This window comes from Lissotriton helveticus (genome assembly GCF_964261635.1).
Source record: "Lissotriton helveticus chromosome 1_1 unlocalized genomic scaffold, aLisHel1.1 SUPER_1_unloc_52, whole genome shotgun sequence".
NCBI classification, from domain to species: Eukaryota; Metazoa; Chordata; class Amphibia; order Caudata; family Salamandridae; genus Lissotriton; species Lissotriton helveticus.
The window spans coordinates 686,159-710,061 of record NW_027611695.1 but is presented as its reverse complement, the minus strand read 5'-3'; the positions used below and the strand labels follow the sequence as shown (position 1 = coordinate 710,061).

The 23,903-nt window shown below is 52.5% G+C and overlaps 1 protein-coding gene across 2 annotated transcripts in view; it reads left to right on the top strand.

Moving 5' to 3' along the window:
* Window positions 1–435: 435 nt before the first annotated feature.
* Window positions 436–23,903, top strand: part of LOC144806194 (uncharacterized) — a 29,464-nt gene continuing 5,996 nt past the window's right edge. Inside the window, exon 1 of one of the 2 annotated variants that reach the window (XM_078672610.1) lies at window positions 436–638. The gene's annotated coding sequence lies outside the window, so the exon portion shown is untranslated. Of the gene's footprint in view, window positions 656–23,903 lie in introns of both variants that reach the window. The other variant, XM_078672609.1, reaches the window with a different exon arrangement.

Here is a 23,903-nt window from a genome sequence, read left to right as displayed (position 1 = left end):
GCAGGGGGGAGAGGCAGCGCCCATGAGGGGGGAGAGGGGGCTTCTGGGATGCCGAGCAGTCAGTGGGGGCCGCAGAGACCAAGGGAGGGGGGGCGCTGACCGGAGCTCAGCGTGTCAGGCGGTGATCCTCGGCAGACAGGAGTGTCTCCCCCCCTGCAGGCCGGGGGGGGGGGTCAGGCTCGGTGCGGCCGCTCTGGAGTTTGAATCTCGGCGCCGCAGCCTCCTGTGACCCTGGGCGGTCGATGTGTCTCTCATGGGGGGAGGGGGGCAGAAGACCCTTCAGTGCGGGGGGGGGAGGGGCGCAGCGAGAGGGAGGGGCGGGGGGGCGGCATGGGAAGGAAGCACTGAGCGCGTGACGCGCGCGCTGACCCTCACAGCTGCGTGCCTGGACATCGCGTCACGACCCAGGGACCTATAAAACAGCAGAACAACCCGCACGTCACGAGAACGCGGAAGAGAAGAACCCGGAAGAAGCGGAGCACCGAAGGCCAGCTGTGAACCGCTGACCCCAGAGACGAGGGGTGCACGAGGCCGACGTCACCAACTGACCCCAGAGAGGAGAGGTGCACGAGGCCGACGTCACCAGCTGACCCCAGAGAGGAGAGGTGCACGAGGCCGACGTCACCAACCGACCCCAGGCACGCGACTGACGCCGGTGTTGGGAGACCGGGGGTGGGGTGGGGTGGGGGCAGACTCCATCAACCTTTGGGGGGGGGCGTTCATGGCGGCCGAGCCAGACTCTTCCAATACAGCCCTCCCCCCAGGGTTGAGAGAGTCCTGGGTCAGTGACACCCCCTCCCCCCCGCAGAGACCGCCGTATGTTTAAAATGGACACTAATCTTGCAGTGAGCTCAGAGCTCAATGTCCAGTCAGAGCTGCGCAGTCGCCCCTCTGGGCCGGGCCTGTCTGAAGCTGAAGGGTCCCCGGTGCTCCCTGAACCCCTCCTCTGTGGGGGGCTCCCAGTGACTCTCTGTGACCTCCTCCAGGGATCCAGCTTGGCTCTGTCCCTCCCTTCCTCTGTCGTGTTTAAGGTCTCACAAAACTGACCAAATATGTGCGCCTTTTACACGTCCGAGACTGTAACTCCGCCCGGATCCCTCTACTTTCCCCTTTTGTATTCCTTCTCCCTTTTGATCCTCGACTCTCATGCCAAGTGGGAGTTCACCTTTTTTTCCCCCTAAAAGTGAAAATTTAGTGGGACGGTTGGAGCTTTTTAAAATGTGGTTTTATTGCTAAAAGACACAACAATATTGTTGACTGTGATATCAATTTGTCTTTTCTGTTCATATTGCAACCTTTTTTTATACAGTGTCTGAGTATCTCATATAAAAATATATGTATTGGCATGTGAAACAATGCCAATACCATTAGGCAGGGCGCCCTCCCTCCCCATAGGCTCGCGCCACATGTCTGCGTGCAATGTAGCGGATCTCCGATTCTGCCAGTGAGTCGTATTTCCTTTTTTGTTCATGTATACGGGCTAGGATTTCAGGACAGGGATTGTCTGTGTATTACCGTTCTCAACCTGTTAGTTAGTGCTCGGCCTGTGTTAGTTGGCCTCGAACATCTTTAAGAATATCCGCTGTGGTGCTGATTCAAACCCCTCTAATACTCACTTTGAAAGCTTCCCACAGTGTGGATGCACTGTCCACCGTACCCGTGTCTACAGCAAAATATTGTTTGATGCCTTCCCTGACAGTATTATTATACAGCTTATCCAAAAGAGCATGCGCACGGAAGCGCCATATGTATGGGCAATGTACATTAGTTGCATGTTTAAAGTCGAGCAGCACCGGATTATGATCCGACAATGTGCGTGGGTGGATCGTGACATCCGTAACCCAGTCATTGGCCCTCTCACTGAGTAGCCAGTAGTCCAATCAGGACCAGCTATTGTGTGCAGGTGTAGAATGCATACCCTCCTTAGCTGTACTGTTAAATAGGATTTTAGGACCCTAGTGTAATTTTCCTGATTATGCCCTTATAAAGGTATAAATCACCTTGCCCTAATATAGCCATAGAAATCATAACCATATTTAAACATAGCCCATACAATCCAAATACAGACATGGATACTTCCACTAGTTCCTAAAAGCCACAACGATTTCTTGGAAAGACTCGCCTTCAGCAGTCAGGAACTTCCCCTTGCTTGAATATTGATCTATCTAAGAACTCATGGAGTTTTCAAAGAACTGCCATTCTTTGATGACGTTATTATGTCCAACCTTACGTCAAACTCGGCACTTTCAAGGTATAAATATACCCACACTTGCCGAGGCAAACACACGGTGGTGCGGAGCAGTTCGACTATCTACTTGCCCGACACAGCTTGCTACAGCAAGTGCCGAAGGAAGCCGACCCTCCAGCTGACGCACTGAGAGAGACGCTGTCTTTTCTCTTGCAGAGAAATCCAGCTCCAGTGTTTCCAAGCTCCCCTTGCGGGGTGTTGGGAAATCGAGTCCCGAGACAGAGAGATACCTGACCTCCGTCCTTCTAAAACCAAGGTACGGCGCTGATTAGACACTAAGAGAAATCTTGGATAGATTCTTGGCAAAAGATACTAAAACCCATGCTACACAATACTTACTTCTTCCCTAGTACTAGACTTAGGTTGGGTACATCGGGGTAGGCGTCCTCAGTGGACATACTCCGATGCATCTTCTGCAGGAGGGCGATCTGTACGCTGTGGTGGTCTAAGTAGACGAACAAATGTTTGATTTTTTGGGGAGTATTAAGCCCTCTGACATGCCATGTCACAATTATATTTCTCACCCATAGTCATCATGAGGCGTTAAGTGTAATTGTGTCGGTGTCCTGCTGCCAAGGTCAAAGAATGCGATCAATGTGAGTTCAAGCGTCTCTGGTAATTCAATCACATTAATAAACCCAGCTTTTGAACCTTGCCATTCGCCTCCCCCACCCACTTCAGCAGCCCCAAATTGCTAAAGCCATCCCACAAACAAACTCTAGAACCCCCCTTCCTACTCTTCAAACAAACCCAATTAGAAACAAAAAGATAATGTGGTGCACCCATGGAGGCGTGAGACACCCGCCGGAAACCCCTGTGACATAGTCACATGGGGGGTCGCTTAATCATCTAAGTTCAACCTCGCAGCCCTCTGACCTCTGTGAAGAAACCACTTATCAAAAATGCAGACCACAGCACCAAGAAAAGCTCTACATCATGCGCATGTACATTTATTTATTTATTGGGCTTATAAAGGGCGACAGCTACCCGAAAGGGTTTCCCGGGCTGAGAAATAGCAACAAGCAGTAGGTGCGGAAAGAAACGCAGTTATTGATTAAAAAGCCAGGTTACATTTCAGGAACCATACGTCATGACGTGTGTTTGTGACGTTTACTTATCTGTGTCCATGCAGCTCGTCATCGGCTGAAGACAAGCTGCAATGTCCCAGTACTGTCCAAGGGTCGAGGGGGGTTTGTCAATCATTCAACATCTGAAGTGTGTCCTTGCTCCTACTACGTGCCCCTCGTTGATTTTCTACGCTGTACTGGAGCGCCCTTCAGCTGCAAAAATGTAAGGATGTCCTTAGGGTCATTTTAGATCTTGTTTTTTTTCCCCATCAGTGATCCGAAGCCGTGCTGGGTAGAGCATCGCGTATTGAATATTCTGGTCCCTCTGTGATTTCTTGACTGCTAAAAACATTTTCTGCGCCTCTTGGACTTTTTGCATGAAATCCGGGTATATGGAAATGTTCATCCATCATGTGTTAAGGTTTCCAGCTCCCTGGCTTTTCGAAGCGCTGCATCCCGATCTCTATAGTTCAAAAGTTTTGCAATGATCGGACGCGGTCTGGCCCCCGGCAGAGACGGCGGGGCAAGTGATCTGTGTGCTCTTTCAATGATGAAGACATCCGAGAACGTGTCTTTGCCAAAAAGGGTCACTAGTAAATTTTCAAAGTAGCGCTCCATGTTTCCAGTGTTTGTTGTTTCCGCTTCACCCATGACGCGTAAGTTGTTATGGCGGGATCTCACCTCTAAATCTTCTGATTTCGCCATGATAGCAGCCAGTGCTTTCTCGGCCTTTTCTTGTTTTGTTTCCATTTGGCGTTGTGCGTCTTCTGAATCCGATATCCGTCTTTCCGCCATATCTATCCTCTTCGCGAGCCGTTTCGACATACGATCCACTCTATAGGTCAAGGTATCGATCTTCCCATCTATATTAGTCAGCGTGGCTTGGATCTTCCTGAACATTGACTAAAAAGCCACTGACACAGCAGGGTACGCGTCCCCCATAGGCGCTTGAGTGGAGGATTGTTCTGCTGTGCCTGAATCTGTTGTTTTTTTGGCTTGATCAAAATGTATTTTTGGCTGAGATTTATCCGGTTTCCCCATTGTGCGCCTGTCGGAGGCCGTGCCGGTGTGTCGCGTCTCGTGGGACCAAGGTACTATCACCGTGTGAGTGGCGTGGGTAGTACCAGACGCAACGAACTCCGCACCACCGCTCCTGCAACTTCTCCTCTGCAGCTGTGAAGAACAGTAGGCCCCCAGTCAGCCCGTGTGTAGTGGGCCAGGCTCTGTGGTGCTCGGCCGCCCTAGATCAAACTTGGCGCTATCCATGTTCAATGAGTGGAGGCACACCAAGAATTCAGAGCAGTGGTATGCCTGCGTCAGGAGGTGCATGATGGTCCCCAGACAACACACTCAGACAATTCCTCCCTCCCGAGCAGTGATTGTGGACCTCCGTAATGTACAGCTTCAGATGCAGGTGGGGAGCCAGGTGGGAATTTCTCTGTAGCTCGATGTAGAGTCAAGTGGGGATTCCTCTGTAGCCCGGTGCAGAACCTCCCTCTGTGCGCATCTCAGTTGTTATCGCTGCTAGAGCACGGTCTTTGAGAGTGCTTAAATCTCGCAGCCCATTCCCAGGCACGGCTGTCTCCTCCCCTGTGTGGAACCTCAGTCAGGGGGGAGTCACTGATTAAAAACTGACTGCACTCACCCTTCAGCGCTCAAAGGATTCTCCGGCGTGTGCGAGCTCCCAATGCGGCATGGGACGTCGGCGCATCTGTTACTTGGGGCGGTCTGACCACCGCAGCAGGGCTATCGCGTGTTCTCCCGAGTCCCTGCCCGCACACACGCCGCGCAGCTGCAACTTTCCCATATGTCACTGATGCGTGTACGTACGACCCACTCCAGCGCAGCAGCTGGTTTGTTCAGATCTGCAGCACGTGCTCCCGCTAATGCTATCTCCTCTGCCCTGAGGACTCGTTGCAGCTGCCTAGATATTTAGGATAGTGATATCCCGTCTGTCAAGTATCACCCTGAGTAGGACATATCGGCTGTTCACGTCGGCTTTCATGTACTGCAGATAAACGGCGTCCCAAAAGCCACCCATATCAATACACCCCTGGCATTAGTAAAATAGGATGAGTGAAATATCTGGCCTCTTCATTTTTTTTTTTGTCAACCTATTGGCTCCCACGTCATCCAGGTGGGTTTCTTGCAAGCAGGACACTCAGACGTGGTGTCGCTTAAGAAACGTGAGTACTCTGTTACCTTTTGTACCCAATCCACTTACATCTTAACTAAGGAACTTAACCTCCATTGTCATAGCGATATCTATCTTGGTGTTGTTCCAGTCACCAGCTGTGCACTCCATCCACATTCCCCATGTGCTGCATATAACAACTACTAAAAAACAAACCAAACTGTGCCATGCTCCCTCCACCCCCCAAGGACCAGTAACGTGCAACAGCGCTATCGTCAATGCCCTCCCCATGCTTGTTCCAGGATGTGCGCTGCTTCCCTCGCAGCCCAACAGGGGCCACTGAACTTCCCAAATTAACCAGCCTCACGACCTAGCCCGCCCATCACTATACCTTCAAAATGCCCATCAAGGGAAGTGTAGTCCAGCGGGGGTCCCAATAAGGTTGCAGTACTCTCAGTGTTACATTTGGATTGTCGTTTCCCCTCTTGCCACTCCAGGCACCTCCGTCCCCCCCTCCCTCCCCCCCAACCAGGCTGTTCACACTCATTCTGCCCCCCCCAGTAGTAAAGGGGTGGCCCACATGCACTTCATTCTTTAATTATTATAAATGTCAGAGCAGCCAACAGCGCCCGTGTGAATGTCCCCTTTTTCATGTAGCTTCTGTCGCCGGAGCTGCTTCCAGGATGGTTTCAAGGACTATGTACGTCGCCGGGTTCATTGTTTCCGGGGTATCCTCTGTGTCATGCCCAGATTCAGTGTTCGGTGAGGAGGAGGCACCCAGCTTGATGGTTTTCAGATTCATGGTGCCGTCCTCGCCCACCGTAATTCTCTGTTCATCTGGTTGATCCCCGTCCGCGGACTGTCCCGGGTGCCTTTTATTTCGAATTCTTCCATCAGACCAAGTGCCCCACCCCGTCCTTTGTTACACTGTTCTTCGGGGGGGGGGAGGCGCGGCGCGCATCTCAAAGAAATAGGCCCTGCCTTGTGCAATTACCTTCAGTTTGGCTGGATATAGCAGCATGTACTGCAGTTGCATATCACAGAGCTTCCGTTTTACTGCCAGAAAGGTTTTCCGCTGCTTCTGGACCTACTTGGTATACTCCGGTGTTGGACAGGCCACATGAAGGGCTCGCTCCCTCCCCGCAGGACAGGGCCCGGGCCACCGTCAGCACCATTGCCCGGCCCAGCCGCCATCTTGGACACGGCACCACGCGGCCGCGCGGCCTCAGCCCGACCCCAACCCTGGGCCTGGCCAGGCCCCGACATCCCGGCACCACCCTCCACCCAGGAGGTGAACGGACCACTTGGCAGGTCAATGGGAGTAAGAAGTGTCGATGGCTCTCCCCCGCCAGGTGCCGAGCACCCCCAGCCTCCTCGGGCGCTGGCTCCACCCCCCTGCTGGGTGTCTGGACTCCCTCATCCCAGACCTCCCGACCTCCAAGAGCGAGGGCCCGGACATCAAAGGGCGCCAGACCTATAACTGAGGCCGCCCCAGGACAGGAAGGCAGTTGTATCCTGGAGTCGAGAGACACCGCGACGAACTCATCCTTGACGGACTGCTGGCGCTGCCACAGCCCGGCCTTGTGAACTATTGTCCTGCCTGCTGGCGCTGCCGCGGCCCTCTGCAACCTTCATCCTCGTGGGACCTGCTGGCGCTGCCGCGGCCCTCTGCAACCTTCATCCTCGTGGGACCTGCTGGCGCTGCCGCGGCCCTCTGCAACCTTCATCCTCGTGGGACCTGCTGGCGCTGCCGCGGCCCTCTGCAACCTTCATCCTCGTGGGACCTGCTGGCGCTGCCGCGGCCCGTTGCAACCTGCATTCTCGTGGGACCTGCTGGCGCTGCCGCGGCCCGTTGTAACCTTCATCCTCGTTGGGACCTGCTGGCGCTGCCGCGGCCCGTTGCCACCTACGACCTCTTCGGGTCCTGCCGGCGCTGCCGCGGTCTGACCCCTCCGAACACCGAGCTCGAGGATTGGGAGCTATCACCGTTACACCTCAGTACCCGTGGGTACCAAGACTGTCCCGCTACCCCCTTCCCTTACTAGAGACTAGAATTGAGAGGATCATCGTGTCCTGATCGCCTTGTATCGTACCACTCTACTACCAGAAGTGCCTATAAAAGGTGTTACCCTGATCTTTGTGTGGTGTCCATCTGTGGGGGGGAAGTTACCTGTCTGTGCGATCACTGTGCTCGGCCGACCCTCCAGGTCCCCGTCTAACATTGGTGGCTAGCGGCGCGATCCGAACCAACGCGTACCGTACAGACAGTAACTCACCCTACGACTAAAACCACAATGACGAGGAAAGAGAGCGGATCGGCGGAGAAGTTCCAGATGGAAAAGCTGGAAGAATACAACCACCGAGAGCTCAAACAATTTTGCATGGACTTAGGTATTGCTACCACCGGGCTAAGCACAAAAGAAGACTTCAAAAACGCCCTAGAGGCCTGGACAGAGACAAATACCGCAACCCCCCGGGACCCCGCAGCCCCGGAAGTCAACACCACCCGGACGGAAGAACGGAGAACAGGCCCTTCCTGTGAAGAGATCCAAGAGCGGGAAAAGAATAGATTACACGAGTTAGACTTGGCACGACTCAGATTAGACGGAGAATTGAAACTGGCGGAACAAAAAATAAACTTAGAACACTTACGGCTCAGAGAAGAGCGAGAGGAAAAACAGAGACAGAGAGACCTCGAAGAAAAAAGACTGGCGTACGAGCACGAGTGCAAACTAGCGGAGATAGAAATACGCAAACTGAACAAAAACCTAGGGGTGCCCGAGCAACCGCACTCCCCGGGTCCTACCGAGCAGAAGGTCCACATCCCCAAGGATGTGGTCCGAGAATATCACCGGAACGACGACATACAGCAGTGGTTCAAGGCCTATGAGATTGCCATGACCGCCCACCGGGTCGCTCGAAGTGACTGGGGAGCCGGTCTATGGGGGAGATTCGTCAACGAGGGTCGTGATGCCCTGCTGCAGCTTCCGGACCATCAAATGACGTCCTATGACCACATGAAGGCCGCCCTCCTCAGTCGATATGGGCTTACACCCGAAATGTACCGCCAGAGGTTCCGCAACTGCACCCGGATCCCAGGTACGACGTGGTTGGAATACGTGAACTATTTCAGCCGAGCCTTCGAGGGGTGGATCAAGGGTAACAACGTAACCACTTACGAACAACTCTTCAATCTCATTGTGTGGGAGCACCTCTCCAACAACTGCTTCGTCGAGCTCAGGCAGCACCTCCTCAACAGTAAATTGACTGAACCCCGGCAGCTCGCCACCGAGGCTGACCGGTGGGAGAGCACCCGAGTGGCCCGGAGTGGGCCGAATGAGCAGAACAGAACCAACCAAGGTCATCATCGTCCCCGAGGAGGAGGAGGAGGCCCGGGCCGGGGCCGAGACGCCGTCCCGGCCGCGCCCACTAACGCCACCCCGGCCCCAGCAGGCCGGGGAAACCCCCCGATGCGCCCGGGGTTCCGAGCTAACGTGACGTGTCATCGATGCCAGCGAGTCGGCCACTATGCCAGTGACCCGACCTGCCCGAAGAACCAGGTCCCCGGGCCCCGCCAGATGGCGGCCGCCGCCCTGGGAGAAGAACAAGTCTCCGAAGACACGGAGACCTATGAGTCGGAGCAGTTCGAGTGGGAACCCGCCGCCATGACCCTGGCATGCCTGGGAGGAAGAGACATGGTCCCGCTGACTCCCCTGCCCGCCAACACTCGGAAGTACAGCCAATGGGTGAGCATCAATGGGCGCAAGGCCGAGGCCCTGCGTGACACCGGGGCCAGTGTGACGGCCGTCCGTTGTCACCTGGTGACCCCAGAACAAATCCTACCAAACGTACTTTGCCCCGTCCGATCGGCAGATAACTCGGAGAGCCTGTGTCGGATGGCCTGCGTCCCCTTCGAATGGGGAGGAGTGTCCGGCATGCTGAAAGTAACTGTCCGCGACGATGCCCCCGTGGACTGCCTCCTGGGGAACGATCTCGAGAGCTCCCCGTGGGCCGCTGTGGAAAGAAGAGAGCATCTGGGGATGTTGGGTCTCCCGGACTGGGCGTGCGTAACCACCCGGTCCATGGCCACCCGCACCATCCCTAGACCAGAAGAACCAGAATGGGCAGCACCTCCGCCCTCGATCACTCCAGAAGAAGACTTCCTCCAGACCGACCACCCGGACCCCACCACAGAGGGGTCCACACAGCCCCCCGAGCTTCCCGACCTGGCTCAGTGGCGTCAAGAAGGGGGGCCCACCCAGGAACAATTCCGGCAGGAGCAAAAGACCTGCCCCTCCCTCGAGGGATTGCGACAGCAAGCGCTCGCCCAGAGCCAAGGAGACACCACCGGGGCCCACTGGGTTTATTGGGACAATGATCTCTTGTACAGCGAGCAGAAAATCGCAGAACTGGGGGCCGGACGAGTGCTGGTGGTGCCCCTCCACTTCAGAGACTTCCTGTTGAACCTAGCCCATGATGTCCCCCTGGCCGGGCACCTGGGCCAAGACAAGACCTACCACCGCCTGGTGACTCACTTTTTTTGGCCCAAAATGAGAAATGACGTCTCCAACCATTGCCGGTCCTGCCCGACCTGCCAGGCCAGCGGGAAGAGCGGCCGCAAACTCAAGGCACCCCTACAACCATTCCCCGTGGTGACCACCCCGTTCGAAAGGGTGGGAATAGACATTGTGGGGCCCCTGGACCCCCGAACAGCACAGGGGCATCGCTTCATCCTGGTCCTGGTGGACCACGCCACCCGCTATCCTGAGGCGGTCCCCCTTCGTACTATAACAGCCCCAGTAGTGGGTCGAGCCTTGATGGGGATCTTCTCTCGAGTGGGCTTCCCCCGGGAAGTCGTCAGCGACAGGGGTACGAACTTTATTTCAAAGTATATGAAATCCCTCTGGCAGCAGTGCGGAGTCACTTACCGCTTCACCACCCCCTATCACCCCCAGGGGAACGGACTGGTCGAGCGGTTCAACCGCACCCTCAAGGGGATGATCATGGGGCTGGAAGAACCCCTACGCCGCCAGGGGGACGTGCTACTACCGTGCCTCCTCTTCGCCTACCGAGAAGTCCCCCAGAAGTCCCTCGGCTTCAGCCCCTTCGAACTCCTGTACGGACACCCCGTTCGCGGGCCTCTCAGCCTAGTGAAGGAGGAATGGGAAATGGCCCCCCTAAAGACCCCTCCGGACGTCTACAAATACCTCCTGACCCTCCGAAATCAGACCCGGAAATTCAGGGAGATCGCTAAAGCCAATCTGGAGGCCAGTCAAGAGGACATGAAGAAGTGGTACGACCAACATGCCTCCTCCATCGAGTTTGAACCGGGTCAGCAGGTATGGGTGATGTCCCCCATCGAACCGTGTGCCTTGCAAGACAAATGGACGGGGCCCTTCAAGGTGATCGAGCGCAGGAGTCCCGTCACCTATCTCATCGACCTGGAGTCCCCCCGGAACCCCCTCCGGGTCCTCCACGCCAACAGGCTCAAACCCCACTTCATGCGCTCAGAGCTCAGCCTGCTGATGGCGACCGACAGTGGCACAGAAGGAGACTCCGAGCCCCTCCCTGACCTACTGAGGACTCGGGAAAGAGATGGCTCGGTGGACGGGGTCCGACTCTCCGAGGCCCTGACCCCAGAGCAGCGTCAAGATTGCCGGGCCCTCCTGCTGCCGTTCGCAAACCTGTTCTCCCTCGCACCCGGAGTCACCTCCGGGTGCCTGCACGACGTGGACACGGGGGACAGTCCTCCTGTCCGACACCGGGCGTACCGAGTACCGGATCGGGTACGTACATGCATCCAAGAAGAAGTCTCCAAGATGCTCGCCCTCGGGGTCATCGAGCCTTCGGACAGTCCCTGGGCCAGCCCGGTCGTCCTGGTCCCCAAGGCCGCGGCACCGGGCACCACGCCGGAGCTCCGATTCTGCATCGACTATCGGGGGCTGAACGCGGTCACCCGAACCGACGCTCACCCTATCCCCCGAGCAGATGAACTAGTCGACCGCATGGGGGCAGCCCGCTACCTAAGCATCTTTGACCTGACAGCGGGCTACTGGCAGATCGGCCTCACCCCCAGGGCCCAAGAACGTTCCGCTTTCTCCACCCCGGACGGGCACTACCATTTCAGAGTGATGCCCTTCGGCATGAAGAACGCTCCAGCCACCTTTCAAAGACTGGTGAACCAGGTATTGGCGGGCCTTGAAGAATTCAGCGCCGCCTACCTGGACGACATCGCGGTATACAGCCGCCACTGGGCAGACCACCTCCACCACCTCAGAGCGGTCCTGCAGGCCCTCCAACAGGCCGGCCTCACCATAAAGACCAGCAAGTGCCAAATCGGCCAGGGGTCCGTGACCTACCTCGGACACCAAGTGGGGAGCGGTCTGGTGGCCCCCCTCCAACTCAAGGTAGCTGCCATCCAGTCCTGGCAACCCCCCGAAACACAAACAGAGGTCCGAGCCTTCCTGGGGCTCACCGGATACTACCGGTGGTTTGTGAGGGACTATGGCAGCATTGTGGGGCCCCTCGCGGAACTCACGTCTAAGAACAACCCAAAACGAGTCAACTGGACTCCCGACTGTCACGCGGCCTTCGAGACGCTGAAGGCCGTCATGTGCACCACTCCGGTGCTCCAGGCCCCCGACTACAGCCGCGAGTTCATCGTGCAGACCGATGCCTCCGACCATGGTATTGGGGCCGTCCTCTCCCAACTGAACCCCGAAGGAGTGGACCAACCCGTGGCCTTCATCAGCAGATGCCTACTGCCCCGAGAACAGCGCTGGAGCACCATTGAGCGAGAGGCCTTCGCAGTGGTATGGGCCCTCAAGAAGCTCCGGCCGTACCTCTTCGGAACCCATTTCCGGGTACAGACAGATCATCGGCCCCTGCAATGGCTCATGCAGATGCGGGGGGAGAACCCCAAACTATTGCGATGGTCCATCTCCCTGCAGGGGATGGACTTCACTGTGGAGCATCGCCCTGGCCAAGACCACGCCAACGCGGATGGCCTGTCCCGCTTTTTCCGCCTCGACGAGGAAAGTCCCCAAGAAGATGGGTGACTCTCCCCGCCTTCAGCTGGGGGGGACGCATGTTGGACAGGCCACATGAAGGGCTCGCTCCCTCCCCGCAGGACAGGGCCCGGGCCACCGTCAGCACCATTGCCCGGCCCAGCCGCCATCTTGGACACGGCACCACGCGGCCGCGCGGCCTCAGCCCGACCCCAACCCTGGGCCTGGCCAGGCCCCGACATCCCGGCACCACCCTCCACCCAGGAGGTGAACGGACCACTTGGCAGGTCAATGGGAGTAAGAAGTGTCGATGGCTCTCCCCCGCCAGGTGCCGAGCACCCCCAGCCTCCTCGGGCGCTGGCTCCACCCCCCTGCTGGGTGTCTGGACTCCCTCATCCCAGACCTCCCGACCTCCAAGAGCGAGGGCCCGGACATCAAAGGGCGCCAGACCTATAACTGAGGCCGCCCCAGGACAGGAAGGCAGTTGTATCCTGGAGTCGAGAGACACCGCGACGAACTCATCCTTGACGGACTGCTGGCGCTGCCACAGCCCGGCCTTGTGAACTATTGTCCTGCCTGCTGGCGCTGCCGCGGCCCTCTGCAACCTTCATCCTCGTGGGACCTGCTGGCGCTGCCGCGGCCCTCTGCAACCTTCATCCTCGTGGGACCTGCTGGCGCTGCCGCGGCCCTCTGCAACCTTCATCCTCGTGGGACCTGCTGGCGCTGCCGCGGCCCTCTGCAACCTTCATCCTCGTGGGACCTGCTGGCGCTGCCGCGGCCCGTTGTAACCTTCATCCTCGTGGGACCTGCTGGCGCTGCCGCGGCCCGTTGCAACCTGCATTCTCGTGGGACCTGCTGGCGCTGCCGCGGCCCGTTGTAACCTTCATCCTCGTTGGGACCTGCTGGCGCTGCCGCGGCCCGTTGCCACCTACGACCTCTTCGGGTCCTGCCGGCGCTGCCGCGGTCTGACCCCTCCGAACACCGAGCTCGAGGATTGGGAGCTATCACCGTTACACCTCAGTACCCGTGGGTACCAAGACTGTCCCGCTACCCCCTTCCCTTACTAGAGACTAGAATTGAGAGGATCCTCGTGTCCTGATCGCCTTGTATCGTACCACTCTACTACCAGAAGTGCCTATAAAAGGTGTTACCCTGATCTTTGTGTGGTGTCCATCTGTGGGGGGGAAGTTACCTGTCTGTGCGATCACTGTGCTCGGCCGACCCTCCAGGTCCCCGTCTAACATCCGGTAATGTGACTATTTTACTGTTTTCATAGCAGAGATTCTAAGTCTCTCTTGCAGCCCAGAGGATACAGTCTCTATCTGATTAGATCAATATTTTGGTGATTATTGCCTGGGGGGGATACTAGGGGGGGGGGGGGGGAGGCACCAAGGCTCTGTGTTCCCTGTCCGCTGCAAAGAGTTCGGATAAGCCCCACGGACGCAACTGGGTGTGTATCCATCGCTCCAGGAATTGATTTTTCCTGTCCTCCTCAATTTGTTCAGGGAACCCTAGGACTCTTATGTTCCTGTGCCTTGCGCGCCTCTCCGCAACTTTGGCCTGGCACTCAAGGGCCCTTGTGACTGGACGTCTGGGCCACGTGCTGCTTGAATGCTGCCACCTCTCCTTTTAAGTCCACTATATCTCCTCCGCCGTGGATACTTTACCTGCTACTTTAGGTAAATCGGCTCTCAATATGTTCACATCAATAGACACAGTCTCAATTTGACTTTCCAGGAGCTTCCTGGATAGCCGCCATGATGGTTTGCAAGTTGCGCCATCTTCCCCCTCATTACCAGTGCTGGTTTGTCTTGTTATTCTTTGCGGGGGTGTCAAGGGGTAGTATACTGTGTGATTCTGTTGGCCCTAGCAAAGCAGCCCATATTGTCCTTGTCCATCGTGTGCACACCAGGTGCCCCCGTGCGCTAGAACCGGGTTGCGTCAACCACCTCAGTTCATCAGCCACCAAAGGCTTCTGCGTCTTCGTCAATCTGGGCACTGTAGTCACTATATTATCCTCTCTGGAGTGTGGTGGGGGAGGAGAAAGAAACAAGAAGAGGAGGCAGCTCTGTCTGACAACCCCCTACCCCCCGACTGACCTAAATGGCCTGCAGCAGTAGGACCAGGCCATGTGTAGCTCAGCAGCAAACCCTTTGTGTCAAATGTGTTGTAAATTGCCTGTGATATTGTGCAGCATCCCATGTGCCGCATAGCACCCTCAAAGAGAAGTTCGGTCTCTAGCACCCCAGGAGATTTCCTCCTTGGCCTTGCTAGGCAGCAATCAAGGCCCCACCTCTCCGCCCACAGTCCAGGGGGCCACAGGGGTCCAACGACAACTGTTTCTTGACTCCAGCAGGGGCAAGAATATGCAACTGCACAATCTGCAGCCCCTGCTGTTTAGGGAAATCGTCCTCGAGTTACACTGAGAGCGACGTTTGGGACGAGACCATCTGACTTCCAAGCTCAAGATTTGGGGACAAAACAGGATCCCTCAGATGCATGGACTGCCTTATTGACATCGCTCAAGATACTGAATCCCTTTGTGGGTTGGATAGATCACCACAAAAGAAAGGTCTTTACCAAAAAGGACATAGCTTTGAGAAAGTCGCGGGACGATTTTCCTTTGTAAGCAATGAAATAAGTGTTGGCTGTCTGAAGCAAGACCAAAAGAATAAAAAAAAAAAATTGAAATAACTTGTGTATAATTTGTGCTTACATCGTGCACTTAACAAATTGTTGATACACCTATGATGGTGTGCTGAGGATTTCTTTGACTATTCAGTTTTTGTATTTCACCTACAACTTGAACACGGAAAGACGTAATCTAAGATTTGCAGAAAGAGCCTGGAGATCCTCTCCATCCTTAGAACTTCTAAAATGCTTAAGATCAACGAGGAACACATACAACAGAAGAATAAGGCAAGTGAAAGCTAATTTTTTAGAGCACAGCTTGACCAAGCCAGAAATAGTCAAGCAACAGTCACACCAGAACCAGCACCCTCCCAAACTGTGAAGAACTGGCTGCCTTTTTCATGGAAAAAACCACAAAGATAGAGAATGAGCTACAACTAGTGAATGAACTACTACCGGCTTCATCACTCAGTTTTTCACTCACCACCTAGTATACTGAAGGTAGTGATCCATCCAGGTACCCTTCCAAAAACAAGGCCCCTTGCCACACCTTCTCCTCAATCAACGAAAGTGACATTTACAAAATCCTTTCATCATATAACCCATCTCGTCACTTCACTGACCCTCTACCTCCATCTATGTTCAAAAGAGATCACAGCCTTCATTCTCCCCTATGGTCTAAGATCGTAAATGCCTCGCTACATCAAGGCATTATACCTGATTGCCTAAAAGCAGGACACCCCCACTTTAAAAAAACAACGCAGACTGCTCTGATCCTAATAACTTTCAGCCAATCTCCAACATCCCTACTCTTGCAAAGCTCTTAGAAAAATGTGTCTAGATTCAACTCTGCAACCACGTAGACAACTTTTAACTCCTTGACAAACACCATTCAGTTTTCCGTAAAGGTCACAGCACTGAATCTGCACTTACTCATTTTGTGGAAGACATATTAACACTGGATCTAAATGAAACATCCCTCATGATACTGCTCGACTTTATAGCCGCCTTTGACACAGTTAATCACGATAGACTATTGGAACAAAGGATGGGCTTATTAGGGGTCGTATTGTAATGGTTTTCCCCATTCCTCTAAAACAGATCTCAGGTAGTCAGAATGAATTTATCTCTGTCTAAGCCCCATGCGATCACTCTTGGCTTTCCCCAGGGATCTGCTCTCTCACCCATTCTCTTCAATATTTTCCTGGAACTACTGGCAAACTACTTAAAATCTGCTACCATCACCTATAATATCTACACTGATGACACTCAGCTGAATCTCAAAATCAGCTTCCCAGAGGACATTACATTCCTCAATTCCACCTTGCAAAATACACATCTCTGGCTCACAGAAAACCAACTCACTATTGCCAAAACGGAATTCTTTCTCATCTCACCGCCGAAAAAAATTCCCCTAGATCGATCTTTGGTTGAAACCTCTTGCAGCCCTCACTTGCTCTCCTCACATCATACTTTCTAAGCGGTCTAAGCTCTTGTTTTGCCCAGACTGGATTATGGTAGTGCCACTCTATGTGGCTTACCTCGATACAAGTTGGCCTCTCCAAGAGTCTCCCTCAACACGGCAGCCAGACTTGTCTCCGGAACACAAAGAAATACACACATCGCCCCAGCCCTAAAATCCCTGAACTGGCGACTGTACGAAGCAAGATCTCAACAAATAATTGCATGCATGACTCCTAAAGTGTCACACATCAATACCTCCCGATATCAGGCCCAAAAGCTAAACCATGAGGGGACTGCAGACTATTGTGAAGCGCGCACACCCTGCTTCTGAAACCCAAATGAAACAATAAAAAGAAAATGGGCGCCAGCGTGTTTTCCTTTTTCGCACCTAAGATATGGAATGCTCTACCGCCGGACGTTTGTCTAATCTCTTCTACCACCTCCTTCAAAAAAGAAGCATAATCTTTTCTGCTGACTAGGTTTTTACCCTAAGACAATATATTCATGCTTACTAAAATGTAACCATACTAACTACTCTTTATGATGCTTGACCATCTTATTGCTAACTATTTTTGAGATCGAGCTTTTTACTCTATTTATCTTCATTGCTGTGTTTGTCATTCACTCATGTCTGTTTTACCAGTCCAACAGATACCCTACCTCTCGTCATGTAAAGCTTTCTGATACTCACTACGGCAGAGGTCTTCAAACATTTGGATGCCGAGACCCCCCTATCAACATTTTGAGGATTAAGGACCCCCTCCTGACAAAATTTTTTAAACCTGTAGGCAGGGCTACTAGAATTATGAGGCAGTGAGGACCAAATTATGCGACAGGCTTGACTAAATTGTGTGGGAAGAAAATGTAAGTGATGTTATGCCACGTATTTTGGGATAGCATTGCTTCATTATGTTGAAATTCTTTACACACAGTAACACTGAGGAAAGATTTCACCCCATCAGTACCAGGTTATAACCAAAATACAGCAATTAACATCGTAAAGATTTCAAGTCAACCTTTGAGAAGGGCTTTCCACTCTGCAGGAATACGTGCTGCCACATTAGAAGCTCACCTGGCCCTGGCCAGGAGAAGCAGGGGTCCCTTAAAAACCCGGCGGTTTTGTGCAGAGTTAAGCAGTTTACCCATGTAGCTTTCCTCTCGACCCCTCCCTTCCATCCCTCTCTCCTCTCCTAACCCTGGATCCTCTCTCACTATGCAGGCCATTTTCTTTCACCCCTTTTTACAACTTCTGAACTCTCCCCATTCAACCTCTCACTTCACCTTTAATCACCTCTTGCCATTCTGTCTTTTCACTGTCCTCATCTCTAACAGTCTCTCGCATTTATTTCATGGCCTCTCTGTTCCTGTCACCTCCCGTGCCCCTCAGCACTTCTCATTCACCTCGTCTCTCCATTAAAATATTTGTTATTTGTATCTTAGACCTCTCCAGTCCCCCCATTCAACTTTCACATCTCCCCTTTGTTGTAACAGAAGCCCTCACCTTTGGCTCACACTCAATTCTTGCGTGTCCACACTTCTATTTGGCAATTCACATTTCTCCTCATCCCTGACCTCTTCAATCGAATTCTCTCACTCCCTTGCTGTCCTCTCTCATCTCTCCTCACCAAGCATACGGGTCGGACCCGTATGCTCCTCTCGGCCTGTGCCACTCTGCTTATTGTTCCATATTCAAGAAGGCATGAGTTGTCTGTCTCTCTGTTTTGGTGCAGGCTGCGCAGTTATGGAACTTGCACCCTCCTTTGCTTTGCTCCACCAAGAATCTATTGTCCTTTAGCAAGATCTAAAAACCTTTCTCTATGCTCTGTGGGTGACCCCATTTGGCTGGTTCTCCTTCTGTGTGTTTCTCATTTGCCTACAGGCAGCAGATGGTTATTAGCTCCAGGACATCTTTTGGTAACAGTAGCGCACTACAAATGTAAATAATAATAATAGCCAGAAGCAGGGAAGTCACTAGACCAGAAATTTGGAGGGGACTAACACTCCCAGCCAGGGCTGGTCCTAACACTGGTCTCACACGGTGCAACAGTCTTTTTTGGTGCCCCACCCCAGTTTCCTCCTTCTCCATGAATTGCTTCACTGCCACTAAAGAACAATGCACCTCATCTCTCTATAGCACCTTTCTGACAAACATTTCATTTTTTTATAGCTCTACTCATAGTTTACTCGCACTCAGTTCTGTGATCTGCATGGTACACGTTCTTTGTAGCAGGCACATTAACCCTCTGCACACTGTGTGGGTGAAAGGGGAGTGAAGTGTCACATGAGTGCAGGATGAGTAGTGTGCCTGTGTGACTGCAGAGTGAGGTATAGGGTGAACAGCGCGAGTGCATTGTGAGTGCAGAGTAATCACTGTGAGTGCAGGGTGACCAGGTGAATAGTGTGAGTGCATGGTGATCAGTGTTAGTGCATTGTGATCGCTTTGAGTGCAGGGTGAGAGTGATAATGTGTGAGTGCATGGTGATCAGTGTGAGTGCATGGTGATCAGTGTGAGTGCATGGTGATCAGTGTGAGTGCATGGTGATCAGTGTGAGTGCATGGTGATTACTGTGAGTGCAGGGTGAGCGGGTGAATGGTGTGAGTGCATGGTGATCGCTGTGAGTGCATGGTGATCGCTGTGAGTGCATGGCGATTGGTGTGAGTGCATGGCGATTGGTGTGAGTGCATGGTGATCGCTGTGAGTGCATGGTGATCGCTGTGAGTGCATGGTGATCGCTGTGAGTGCATGGTGATCGCTGTGAGTGCATGGTGATCGCTGTGAGTGCATGGTGATTGGTGTGAGTGCATTGTGATTACTGTGAGTGCAGGGTGAGTGGTGTGAGTACATGGTGATCAGTGTGAGTGCATTGTGACTACTGTGAGTGCAGGGTGAGTGGTGTGAGTGCATGGTGATCAGTGTGAGTGCATTGTAATCGCTGTGAGTGCAGGGTGAGCAGGTGAATGGTGTGAGTGCATGGTGATCAGTGTGAGTGCATGGTGATCAGTGTGAGTGCATGGTGATCAGTGTGAGTGCATGGTGATCAGTGTGAGTGCAGGGTGATTACTGTGAGTGCAGGGTGATTGGTGTGAGTGCATGGTGATCAGTGTGAGTGCAGGGTGAGCGTGAAAGTGAAGGGAGAGAATGAGGAGCGAGTTGTCTGAATGCAGGGTGCATTTCCAGGCACTTGAAATAGCTCAGCATGTTATTGACGGCGGCGTAGGGTCTAAGATCTAAGTTAAACTATTGCGGCATTAATCGGGGATCGAGGGTGGAGGAAATAAATAATGTGCTGATCCTACAACAAACTTACAGTCCTATGGTTAGGGTTACCAGCAGATTATTTTGATGGCCCAGTCGGAACAAAAATAAGCAGTCACCTAAAGCTGTATTTTCAGCACTTATCTGTGCATACTTCGAACAGCAAATATAAATAGAAAGCACTTTTAAGTGTGTTCTAGGGCTGCCTCAATGATCCATGACTGACAAAGAGAAAAAAGACAGAAAAGTCACATAACGAATACATACATACTTTTGTATTTAAAAGTCTATTTAGTGTCGAGGAGGTCTTTGCAGGCTCTTTAAACAAAACAGGCAGGCATTTTTCTTTTGGCAGCCCTACTTTATATTCCTTTTCATTAAATGCATTCTCACACAACAGTTGTAATTGTAAAATACAAATGTAAGGAACAGGCAGACCTTGACCGTGAGACTGATAATAGATTATCTTTCTTTTAGAGAGTTCCTTAAAACATTGTTAATTTGAACAGCTGTGATGAGGCTGCCGAATTTTAATTAGCTTTACGCCTGGACATCTTTTCACTGGGGGTAACATCGCGCTTTGTAAATAGATTTCATTACTTGATATAAACCTAAGTATCTCTGTATTGGACCAAACAAATCACATGAATTGTTAAATTGCCCACTGAAAAGGCCCTTGCACGACCTTCAGCCTAAACTACAGAGATCTCAAATGTGCCCGTTACGAACAGCCACCCAAAGAGTGAATGCACCCAGACACAAGGAGGTGAGTGGCAACTCAGTGCGGAATTAAGACAGATGTTGCTCGAAAAGTAACTACGGAAACGAATACTCGTGGAAAATATGCACAAGTGGCATGAAATTAAACAAGTAGAATGTCCACAGTGATGCCAGTGCCAATCTGGAATTCCTTAAGGGTTCTTGAGCACATTGTGCCGACAGAAATCTTCCTTTCAGTGATAAAGTTTGACACGAATGTGAGTCCGCTATGGACATGTGTAATGCCACTTTAAATTTCTATTGGTGCTGAGCAGGAGCAAAGCCCACCACACTTGAGAGCTGCAAGAAATGTGCGTATGGTGCATATCAGATGTTTGCAAACATAGAAAGGTGTTAGGATCATTAATAATAGTACTTGGCGCTGTGGGATCGGTTTGCCAAACATCCGGAGATATTACTGGGCGTCTCAGTTGGCTCCTATCAACCACGTAATTTATGGATCCCCGGCTGACCCGGGCTATGTGATGGACCGTGGTCAGGTGCCGGGGGGAGAGTACACCTGTGTCTTGTACGCGAAGCGTGGCCGGTTTTCATTGAAGGGGCCCACTTTGTGCTCCACGAGAGTGTGGCATGAGGCCAATAGTGCTCTTAGATGGGCTGGGCGTTTGACATTGTCTACGCCATTGTGGAGTTCTGAGAGGTTAGGGATGCTTTGGAAATCGAAAGGCTTCGATCGCTGGGGCTTGATTGGAATATCGCAGATTCGTGACCTGTGGGGCAAAGATAGGGTTCTGACATTCGAGGAGTTGCAGGCCAAGTATCGATTGAATGACGCCGAGCGGTTCCATTACCTCCAGATCCGCCACGCCTTGAATGCAGCTATTTCTGGCGACGAGGTGCTACCGGTGGCATCCCCTCTGGAGGATCGCATTCTTGATGGCCTTCTGCCCACCAAGGCGATCTCTCTTACATATTGCAAATTGATCAATCACTCAGAGGACCCCTTCGTGCGCCTACGCGACCAATGGGTCGCTGACGGCCTTGTTCTGGACGATGAGGACTGGAGGGAGGCGATAGCATCCCCCAAGGAAGTGGCAGTCCCCATGAGGCTCCGTTTGGTTCAACTTAGAATTTTGCATCGATCTTACATCACGGGCCTGGGACTGAGTATGGGATTGGCTGGGTCAGCTGATTGCCTGCGGGGGTGTGGGTTGCCGGGGTCGTTCATGCATATTTTGTGGGAGTGTGAGAGGGTCCGTGCTTTCTGGAAGTGAATACATTCCAAAATGAGTGAAGTGTGGGAGCTGAGGGTAGACTCGGAGGCGAGGAGATGTCTGTTGAATGTGTGGGAGCCCACGGACCTGCCGAGCCATGTTAACTTGTGCAGTCGCCAAACGTAACATCGCACAGCTCTGGGGTGCAACACGGGCGCCCAGGGTTGGAAAATGGATGGAAGATGTTGACTGGTGTATGTTTCGTGAGAAGTCTGTGTATGTCTCCGGAGGGCGGCCCCACAAATGGGTCAGGATATGGGGAGCTTGGAATGCTTACCGAGGCAACATTTGTGAACCTCCGGAATTAGACCCAGTCAGTGTGGACTCGGAGGACTCTTAGGCCTGTTTCATTCTCCTTAAATCATATTGTAATGTATAGAAGTCTGTGTCGATATATTGCAACTGTGGTTACCCTATGCACTCCGGTCGTTGTTTAAGTGTGTATTTGTTTTCATTTAAATAAAAAGATTAAAAAAATAAAATTAAAAAATAGTACTTGGCGCTTATGTGATGTATACAATCAGATTGCAGTAAGATAGCCTGGTAGGTGAAGGCACCTGGCCTAGGGTCAAGACTGTGGCAGGATAGCTCCATTGATTTAGGCGATTGATGCTTAGAGCACGTGTCTATATTAGCAAGGGGTAAATCATGACAAAAATAAATTGTTTGCTATAAGGCACGGTGAATAATTTGTAGTGCTTCTTTCAATCCCCCTTGTTTACAAGTATCACTGCAATCTTAAATTTCAATCAAGTGGGGCCGCCAGGATTGAAGCTGGCGACCAGGAAGGGCACTGCAGGGCGTCTCTTTGTATCCAAATACCACGGTATTTCACAGCAGGAAGAGGTTGTGGTGCAGCGGAGAGAGCTGCCGACTCGGGAGCTGGGGATTTTCGGCGTTGGCGCAACATCCTGTGATTGTGGGCAAACCACTTAATGTACCGGTGCCCTTAGACAGCGACTGGCCACCCTCGCGGGTAATACGCCTCGCTGTATAAATCTACAAACTTTAAATAGCCTTTGGAGGGCTACAAGGCCAACATGACACAAAAATGGTATCCAGATATTAACAAGTACTACAATGTAAAGAAAAAAGACAGTGGTAACACTTTCTAGGATTTAAATCGGCGACATATCAAGAATGCATGATGCGACAAAATATTTATAAAAGGCACAATATGTGATCCGGGTATATGATTTATTTTTGCTCGAGCACCTTCTTTGAAAATAATAAATATGTAACTTGAAATAGGGTTCTTTTTATCATGGATTTTCTCATGCGCAGCATTTAGTTAATGTCAGTTTTTCCTGTAGGCATCAACACGGATCGGGCGTAGATCGGCACAGGATTTTTTTTTATCTGTTTAACCACTTGCGTGCGTCGGATGGCCGCCGGCCGTCCAACGTCACGGTGGGCGTGTGCGGAGGACGGCCAGGGGCTCTCCGAACCACGCCCACGCCATAAATCCCCCGCACCGCGGCAACATTTTCACCACGGTCAAGGGGTTAAATATTTGTTGACACGTTCTTAGTCTTACTGTGTGTTTTGCTTACAAACTGAATCCCCAAAATCATGCACATCTTGCAAATATTCTTTTGACAGAATTTACTGTACCATAATCTTTCATATGTTGCCATGCGTCAGAGACTGGGGAAGAGTGAGGGGCTGGGAGATAAAGTCTGATGTACAGAGTGTCAGAGACAGAGGAACTGGGAGATCACGTCTGAGGCTCAGTGTGTCAGAGACAGCTGTAACCAGTTTGCAAAGTCATGTTAAATATGCAAATGGTCTTTAAAGACATGTGAAAAACTTGGGTGTGCCGGAGATGACTCCAGACACCGCCCAGCCGAGCCCCCAGCAACTCGAGTTGCTCTACAGCAGCTGGGCTGAGACACACGACGAGGGAGGAGGGGGGCTAAAGCCCTTGGGCCTGGGCAGAAGTATGACTGTGAAGGCGCGACCCCCTTTGTGTCGCTCCACGCCCCCCCCCTGGGGGTCGCGCACCACAGTTTGAAGACCCCTGCACTAGGGTCATGTTCGCGTAATACAAAACTATAAACATAAATAAATATACATTTTTATATGAATTCCTCAGAGTTCTG